Raw genomic sequence first — 9859 nt, forward strand, 5'->3', positions numbered from 1 at the left:
TGCTTGCAGCCTAAAGGTAAAGGGACCCCTGACCGTTAGGTCCAGTCGCAGACGACTCTGGGGTTGCGGCGCTCATCTCGCTTTATTGGCCGAGGGAACCGGTGTACAACTTCTGGGTCATGTGGCCAGCATGACTAAGCTGCTTCTGGCGAACCAGAGCAGTGCATGGAAACACCGTTTACCTTCCCGCCAGAGTAGTACCTATTTATCTACTTCCACTTCGTGCTTCCGAACTGCTAGGTTGGCAGGAGCAATGGGAGCTCACCCCGTCGCGGGGATTCGAACCGCCGACCTTCTGATCAGCAAACTCTAGGCTCTGTGGTTTAACCCGCAGTGCCACCCAGGTCCCTAGCTGGGCCCAAGCCTGGCAGGCCTTATCTATGGCAGTTCCTCTGCCACAGCCTCTTTCCACCTGTTAAGATTGCTCTACCCACTGTTCATGTAAATAAATCCCTAGTTATAGGCCTGAAGGGACAACACACATTTCCCAAATGCTTGGAGACAGGCTACATGTGTTAACTGAGGCAAACTCTAGTGTAGGGATGCATAATGGAGTGCCTTTCCGATGTTTCTGGAGCCCAGCTCCATCCTCCTTCACTATTGGCCATGCTACATCACCTTGCTGTGAACATATATGAAAAGTAGGTGGCCATGTATTAAATCAGCTAAGTGGTGATTCTGAAGAGGCATCTTTTTGCTCTGAAAATGGCATCTCAGTCTATGGTTGCTACATATTCCGTCTGAATGCATACAGCACAAAACTCAGCCCCACGTACTCTAGGGCCACTGTGGTCATGGGAGAGCCTGGTATGCACATATATCATAAAGGAGATTGCATTTTGCCCTTAGTGCAGTTCTTTGCTTTCTCCCGTCAAGTATCCTCATTTCATCTCCTAAATCCATATGAAACACACCAACCCAAATATATAAATATTTCCACCCGTACATCAAAGGAGGCAATGAGACCGTAAGTGGGGAGGGGGGGCAGCCCTGGAGGTAGTACATTGGAGGACACAATCAAATGAATATCTATTTACACAGCCGAGCCTTAAATAGCGTGAAGGAATGGCTCCCTGAAACTGCTGGTTTCCTCCAGCAGTAAAGCAGCCGCTTTCAAGCAACTGCTGGGCTGTCTGACACATCCATTTGTCAAGTCTCTGTTGACGACTGTTATGACTTGTTACTTATCAGAAAAGAACAAGAGGAGAACAACAATAATAAAGCAGCAGCTATAACAAGTGCAATATTATTATTTTTTTAAGGCAAATTCTTATTTTTCCTCTTCTTCTCCTTCCCCTCGTCTCTCTTTCTTTCCTCGTCTGTCTTCAAGTACACCTTTCCAGCTCATTACTGCAAATCATTTGAATTCCAGCACACAATGTCACCTGAACTGTAATCTGATTACTTTATGGAGGAATTAGTATGTATATTTAATGTAGAAGGGTTTTAATCTTGATGAAAATAATCCTAAGGAATTGTGATAGGGCTGCTCATATGTCTGGCAGATATGCCAGGGACATGCTAATAAATGACAGTTGATTTATGTATCTGGATTCTTTTATTTATAAAAATAGCAAGTGGACTGATTTTTGATATTAATAATACAAGTGAATCCACTTTGATTAGACTTCTGTGGAGAGCTGCACATATTCGGCATTACAATTAAATCTTATGATGTGGAATGGGAATGACATGCTAATGAAGCAAGCCAGTGAGCCTGAACCAAGAATGTCCAACATCATTATGGGATATCTTAGATGAAGAGTAATTATAAGAGGAACACTGAAATGTCATTAAAAATCTTCAGTAAGAGATTTAACCTACTATTTCTTACTAATGTTGGATTCCCCCCCTCTTTTTTTTCTTCTTCTTACAACATAACCGAACACAAAGTTCCCTTTCAGAATTTACAGAAAAGGCTTTTAAACGGGTCTGGATTTAAGGAAAAAAAGATATAATCTAGTGTCCTAATTTAATTTGGTACGTCAAAATTCAATGGTGGGATGTAATTGAAATCTCTTTTTAATAATTTCAGATGAATTAACAATTAGGACTTGATCCGATTTCCATGAAATTTATTAAAATTGAGAGAGGAAGCCCTTGAAATTTTTTATTCTTTTCACTCCATTAGCACAATACATTTAAGTCTAAGTGACTCTGTCAGTTGGTACTGAGCATTCCTTGTTTATTTATGAGAATTTGTTTCAAGGAAGTTCAAAAGAGGTAACCTTATGCATATTCATAGCGGGTAGCTCATAATAGATGAATCAAGAAAAGCTTTCAGAGCTTCAGTTTCTTCTTATTTCCAAGGAAGTTTACAAACTGAATAGTAGCTCTATAGATTTTCTTGCTTTTTTTTTAACAGTAGCATTCTTTTTCTACCTGATCTGACCATGACAGTCACCTTGAAGAGCGTGGGGACTAGGAAGGAATTAACATTGAGGCTGCAGTGCAGCATACAGTTAGCGCTACATCAGCACCGCTGCCCCACGCAATCCTGCACTACTGTGCACCACGCTGTACCCACAATGAGTGTCTGTGGCAACCCGCAAACCTATGCCAAGCTGTTAGGGTCTGGCAGAGGCTGATTCCCAAATGGCAGGCCTGGCGCCAGCCCCCGGCATATTGAGGCACCTCCAACTGTTTGCTCAGATCCCAGCTTTTTGGGTGCAAGTGAACACTTGAGGGGCAGACTGGGGGCTGCCTCACCCCTCCCCTTTGTTGACCTGTTGACAATAGCACTGTAGGGGACTGGGAGCTAAATGGCTGCTCAGCTCCCAGCCTATTAGCAGGTAAGCGAGTGCATGTGGAAGGCTGTCGACTGTAGAAGGAGTGCTGCCAGGGGCCTCAAGGGATGCTCACCCCTGGATTGGGCCCAGTGAGGACAGCCTGCCCAGAGCTCTCCCAAATCTGGAGCTGAGCCTACTAAGCAGTCGGCTTTCAGCATGCACTGGGAGGCTGGCTGTCAGTCCTATTAGGACAGTGGTTCTCAAAGGGTGTAGGGCGCCACACACTGATGTGGCAGGAGAGGATGGCAAGTGTGGTGTGAAGAATCAAGAACAATCAAAGAAACATTTAAACATTTCAGGGTAGTGTGGATATATTGGCGTTCCGTGTGCTGCGGGTGTTCCGTGTGCTTCGCTGGCTCGCCAGATGCAGCTTGTCACGCTGGCCACGTGACCCGGAAGTGTCTGCGGACAGCGCTGGCTCCCGGCCTATAGAGTGAGATGAGCGCACAAACCTAGAGTCTGGCAAGACTGGCCCGTACGGGCAGGGGTACCTTTACCTTTACTATGGATATATAGCCAGAAACAGTATCCACACCTCTCTTCGATAGCGTTGGCTATTCTTCTACAGTTCTCCAAAACATATTGTTGTGAACAGGGATTTTCAACTCTGAGAAATATAAAAGATCAGAAAAGAGACAGGCTTCTTTGTGCTGATGAGGAGATGGGAGTTTGTCTCAAATTAGATTTAATATTAATGAGATTACATAGCAAAAGCAAGCTCACACCTCTCATTGAGTTTGTATATGTAAGAGGCTTGTTTATAATATTTTGAGAATGATTCATGTTCTTATGTAGCTGCATTGTTTTATACTTTCTGGATATCCTATCATATTATACAGTAGTTGTGTTCTGTGATATCAATCAAGCACTGCTAGGAGTTTGTTTCTTTTTTATTTCCAATGTATTTATTATGAATTAAAAAATTGATGTGGTGCGAGCAAATTTTTAATTGGAAAGTGTGACCCAGAGGAAAAAGTTAGAACCACTGGATATGGATAATTGAGCAGACCAGGGCCAAATTCCCATGAGCTACAATCACAGCTCAGAAGGGCTGGAAGCAGTTGAGTTGGCCTGAGTTTACACTCCCCAAGCAACTGTGTGAAATAAGGAAGGAGGAGCTTAGCAGGGTGGCATCTTCTCTAGCATTGTGGGTTGCTCAGACCAGGATCAGACCAGGACATTTTTCTGCTTGAGGCCAAGGACAAGACAGTGCTCTCCCATTTAGCCTGCAGAATCTGGCTAGGCTGGAAGTTGAAGCTTACTTCACTCCTGGCAATAGGATAGTATCCTCCAACACAGCTGAGGGCAGCCGGTTCCTTTAGGGGGGTTCAGGGCAGACTGTGTGGTTCACATAACTCTTTCCTCCTGCATCTGCCACCTGAAGTAGTCCCCTCACTCTGCCTAACGGTAGGGCCAGCCCTGGCTATGACAGAGAATCAGGCTCTGAGGCAGGGGCCTTATAAGATAAGATGACTGAATGACAAATCATGATGTAAGGCTTGTGGTACCAGCACAGGGTGTAAGATACAATCTTGGCTGCCAGGAGTTTAGATGTTAGAGATACATTACTCCGTCCTCCAAGCCAGTGCCTTTTATAAGCAAATTATCTTCCGAAAACTATTTGCAACCATCCATAGTCACTCCTAATAATAATAACCAGAGTTGTACTAACCAGTATTGCTCCATGATATCATTGCAGTTCAGTTCCAATTATGCTGCATTCTCAGAATGTTTATCTGAATCATGAGCAATTTGTTGACCATACCGTTCGACTTAAAAATAATAATCATACTTTAAAAAAAATGCCTGAAAAATTATCATAAGTAGGAAAAGTTTTATATATGAAGAAGAACACTAAGGCTATAGCCCTATAATCATTTATCTGGATGTAAGCCCCATTGAACTCAGTGGGACTTACTTCTGAGTAGGCATTCATAGGATTTCACTACTAGTTATTTAATGCAATGCCAAAATCAGATTGTATGGGGAAAAGGGAAAGAAAAAGTTGCAAAATTTTGTGACTAGTTCATAGCAAAGATCAGTGGACAAGCAAAACAAAGGCAATTTTTTTGTCACTACCAGGACTTATAGCTTGGCCTATTTTAGATGTTTTTAGGGATAAAATTCACTGTACATCCAAAGTCAATGCCTGTTTGTTTTCACACTAACTTGAATGGAATTTGACTTTCAGCATATAGTGTCCCAAACTTGGGTCTCCAGCTGTTGGACTACAACTCCCATCATCCCTAGCTAGCAGAACTAGTGATCAGGGATGATGGGAATTGTAGTCCAAAAACAGCTGGAGACCTAAATTAGAGAAACTCTGATCTAGTTATTATAATTAAACATAAGGCATTGTCAATATCTGAAATGGAGGTTAGCAATGGAAGAGGCATTGCAGGGGATAAGAAGTCCATCTTTGTGTCTTATTAGTTGCTATCCCATGCAAAATCTTGTTTAAACAAAACAACAGGAGGTTTGCATGATAAAATGATGGAGGAAAACAAAATCACAGGTGATGATTTCACATTTAGCATACCTGCACCTGACAATCTTCTTCCTGACTCATTGTATGCCACCTCACAGTTTCAAGCATTGCACCCAGGAAAGCTGCCCACCACACTCCCAAAACTCAACAGTCCGCACTGATGCTACAGATAGTATGTGAAGTGCCTGATGTTTCTGGAGAAAGTTAAAAGCCGTATGAAATCCGCAAAGTGGAAAAATGTCACCTCCTCCAGAGCAGCTTGTTTCCTAATTTCAGAATGAGCCTGACACGTTTTGCACTCACTGCTATGTCACACCAGGCTGGAGAATTCAGAAGATATGGGCATGGTTTGGACAAGGCAACATGGTGGCAAGAGAACTTTCACAACAGATTATATTAAACCTCATAAGAAAGAAAGAAAGAAAGAAAGAAAGAAAGAAAGAAAGAAAGGCATTATCCTTGGAAGAGTAGAAAATTAATTTACTCCGTTTGTATGCAGCCAGCTGTGGCACTCTATTTTATAATGCATTTGATATATTACATCCTGAAATACTAGATACTATGGTGATAGGTGTAAGATAGATAGGTGCATATTACAGTGTAATGGGTCACTATTAACAGAGTCGTTAACATAGAAGGAACACCCTATTAGTACAGGATTCAGTCAGCTACTGCCTGGAGAGGGCTAAACAGTATCATGAAGCTGACGCCCCAAGGTTCATACTAAGCTTTATATGCCAGAGTGCAGAAGATCTGTGAAAGACATCTTCTGCAGATAACTAAAATACCGGAACTGCCAAAATGTGTTTGGCCACAGCAGGGACAGTTAGAACAGTGGCACAGGCAGAAAGAAGCCTGCATGTCCAAGCGAGTTGTATATGGACAGATATCATGTTGTTACAGAATACCTGGATGAAGCTGAATGTTCGTGGGGCACTTTATGTAATAATAATGATTTCTCTAGCAACATCAGTGTACAGCCAGGGTAGTCAGCTGCTGTTGGACTACAACTCCCATCAGCTCCAGCCACCATTGCCAGCAGTCAGGGATGATGGGAGTTGGAGTCCAACAGTCTGTAGGGCATCACATTCATTACCCCGATCCAGGGTAACAAAACAGCCCGAAGAAAAAATGAATGAGAAGTAAGGCCAACAAAGAATAATGGGGGGAAAAGCATTTACACAGACTTAAACTTTGATAGATTATTATTGATAAATATAATAATGTTCATGCCACTTTGAAATACAGTGGTACTTCGGGTTACGGACACTTCAGGTTACAGACGCTTCAGGTTACAGACTCCACTAACCCAAAAATTAGTACCTCGGGTTAAGAACTTTGCTTCAGGATGAGAACAGAAATTGCGCGGTGGCGGCGCAGCGGCAGTGGGAGGTCCCATTAGCTAAAGTGGTGCTTCAGGTTAAGAACAGTTTCAGGTTAAGAACGGACCTCCAGAACAAATTAAGTTCTTAACCCGAGGTACCACTGTACTAAATGTCCTCCCAAAGTGACTCAAAATCAAAAGTTTTTAAATGAAGAATGCAATAAAACACCACCATCATAAAAATTCCATCACTAAAATTTCACATAAATTAAGAGATTTGTAAAATCAGAAACTTAACAGAGCAACGTTAATAACAAAACACCTTAGACATTGTTAACAATCAACCTAATACCATCAAATCTGAATAGTGGTCCAATTTCTTTCCTCCCTCCAATATGAATACATATCAGCCTCCAAGCCTCATGCTAACATTCTGTGCCTTCTGCAGAGAACAGCAATGTAGAGGTGCTGGGTGTGCACAAAGTTTTTATAGCTATTATGGTATAGGTAAATAAAACAAGATCATGCATGCATCGCCACCTGATTTTGATGAACAAGTCAGAATATATAGATACCACAGTGTAACAGCATGCTGGCTGCATTAACATGTGAACAGCAGGTCCCAAAATTGGGCAAAACCCATTGCATTTTTGCATATGGTTCTCTTTACAGTTCATTTCTGTGCATGTTTACTTGTAAGCATGCCCCACTGTGTTCAATGGGAAAGATGACAGCAAGATGAAATTATGTTATTTTATTCCTTTTCAGCATTATATAGCAAAATATTCAAAAGTTAAAATGCAGCATTGGTAGTTGTATTTCATGTGTGAACTGGGTTCTGTGTGTATTCATAGCAGGATCCTATGTGTATTTTATTCAGAAGTCTGACTGTATTCATTGAAGCTTACTGAAAGGTAGAGATACATAGGATTTCAACCAGTCTAGAGTACTAGGAAAGTTATAATTTACTAGGAACGTTATAATTTTAGATGAACCAATCTCTGCAGTTGCCAAATACACTATCAGTGCTGTCAAAGCTTACACCTCCACCCTCTTGCCGTGGTCCATTTACTGTGAAAGTTGAGCAGACAGAGTATTTGCCTTGCTTTCCTCCAACACTTGATGAAGCATGTGATCCTCACCTGCCCTGAGCTTAATCAAGCTGAGTGGCCACAAACCTCCTCCCAGACCTAACGAGTCTAATGATGTTCACCTGGTCAACTAGCAAAGTGGGCTATTTTCTCTTGGCTGCCTTGGTCTCCTGGAGTGCATTTCCTGCTGCTTCTGATGTCTCAGAGGCCTCTGTGTTTGCAGGGACAGGACCACCTCTGGTTTTGGTGATGTGTCTACTTCCCCCGGCTCCTGTGAAGTGTCAGCTACCCCTTTGACGTCCTCTGATGTCCTGTGAGTACTTCCTACCCCCCCGGCCTCCCTTTCCTCTTCCCCATTTTCAGCTTTTCCCAGTGTGTGCCAATTGTGGCTCCACCCCTCGCCAGGATCCCCTTTCCCTTCCTCGGTGTCCTGCCAGTTACACTAATGTTTTAAGCATCAAAGGCACAATTTGAAGTACATAAATCCAATGTGAAAAGTTAATGGGAATTAGGATCCTAAGGGCTTAAAGTGGCTTTTCAAAATAGGATTGAGGGATGGCTTCTTTCAGCCTGGTTCTCGAAGTTGTAACAAAAACACATTGATCTGAAGGGGTCGCATGACAAGAACTGAGCGTTCTGTGGATTGGCCTATCGTTCACCTAGATAGGCTGCCAGATTTCTAGGAGTAATGATTCAAATTAGTTGTACAAAATATTTGTGTGTGTGTGAGTGAGGGACAGAGAGAGAGAGATGGGGCAACATATTTCTAAAACTAATCGTTGCTTCATTTTCGCGGTGAAATTCTATTTCCTGTTAATTTGCAAAGTGTAAAATATGAATTTGTAATTTCTGCAAGCATCATTTTGTCAGTAATGTGAGCAATTAACATTTCACACTGAACTAATAAAATCAGCTTAAATGATGATGATATATGATCCATTTATGTTCAACACTGAATTTACTTTACTAGAAGGAATTATAATGGTAAAAAGACTATATTTAAAGCAGTTATTTTCTATATAGGATTTATTTTACCATATCGCAAAACTCTTGTGTTCCCAAAATTTTGGAGAGAAGGAGCAACAGAGCTTATACTTCTGACTGAGCATATTAATGTTGGTTACGTTATTTATAGATTTTTTCCAGACCAGGATTCAAAGTGCTATGGGGGGACATAACTGAGTGATAAGAGTGCGTGCTTTGTGTGCAGGGAGATGCCAGGTTCAGTCCTTAGCATCTCTAGTTAAAAAAGTAGTGGGGAACCACAGACCTGAAGACCCCTCTCTCTGGCACTCAGGAATCTCTTCAGGCCACATCCTCACCCCAGACCACACTCCTTGCTAGCAATTCAACCGTTTTTATATGCCACTCAGCAACAAACTCCTCTGAGCAGCTTACAATAACAATGGCAAAACATTAAAATAAAACTTTAAATTCACCCTTTCTACTGCACAGGACCAGGCAGACGTTTTCTCTGGGTTCCTCTCACTTTCTTACTCTGTTTGAATTTTTATTTGTTTGTTTTGCTGTGCCTTCATTACAGAGACCCATTACTATGAACTGTCCAAATGCATGATAGTGTATCACTGTCTGGGAAAGTGTGTTGAATGTGATTGGCCGACAGTGCATCTGACCAGAGAAAATACTACTGTGACCAACCATAGAGCGTTTTTATAGTAGGAAACAGTGCATGGCGGGAATTGCAATTCTTGTGTGCACCCCACCTGCACCCTGCACAGACAAATCAGAAGATACACCAGAAGAAGGCCCTAGGGTCCCATACTCCTGTGGCTCTTTACCCTGCCTAATGTTGCCTGGAAGTCACTTTCACTAAGCAATCACTTCCCATCTCATTCCTGTTTCAATACTCTGCTTAGCACTCCAGGAACTCTGGCTTGTGCTGTCCCCTCCTCTGCCTGTTCTCAGACACCTACACAGTGGTACCTCGGGTTACATACGCTTCAGGTTACAGACTCCGCTAACCCAGAAATAGTGCTTCAGGTTAAGAACTTTGCTTCAGGATAAGATAGGAAATCGGGCTCTGGCAGCGCGGCGGCAGTGGGAGGCCCCATTAGCTAAAGTGGTGCTTCAGGTTAAGAACAGTTTCAGGTTAAGAACGGACCTCGGGAACGAATTAAGTACTTAACCCGAGGTACCACTGTACAGA

Source organism: Podarcis raffonei, chromosome 10 (genome assembly GCF_027172205.1).
Source record: "Podarcis raffonei isolate rPodRaf1 chromosome 10, rPodRaf1.pri, whole genome shotgun sequence".
NCBI lineage: Eukaryota > Metazoa > Chordata > Lepidosauria > Squamata > Lacertidae > Podarcis > Podarcis raffonei.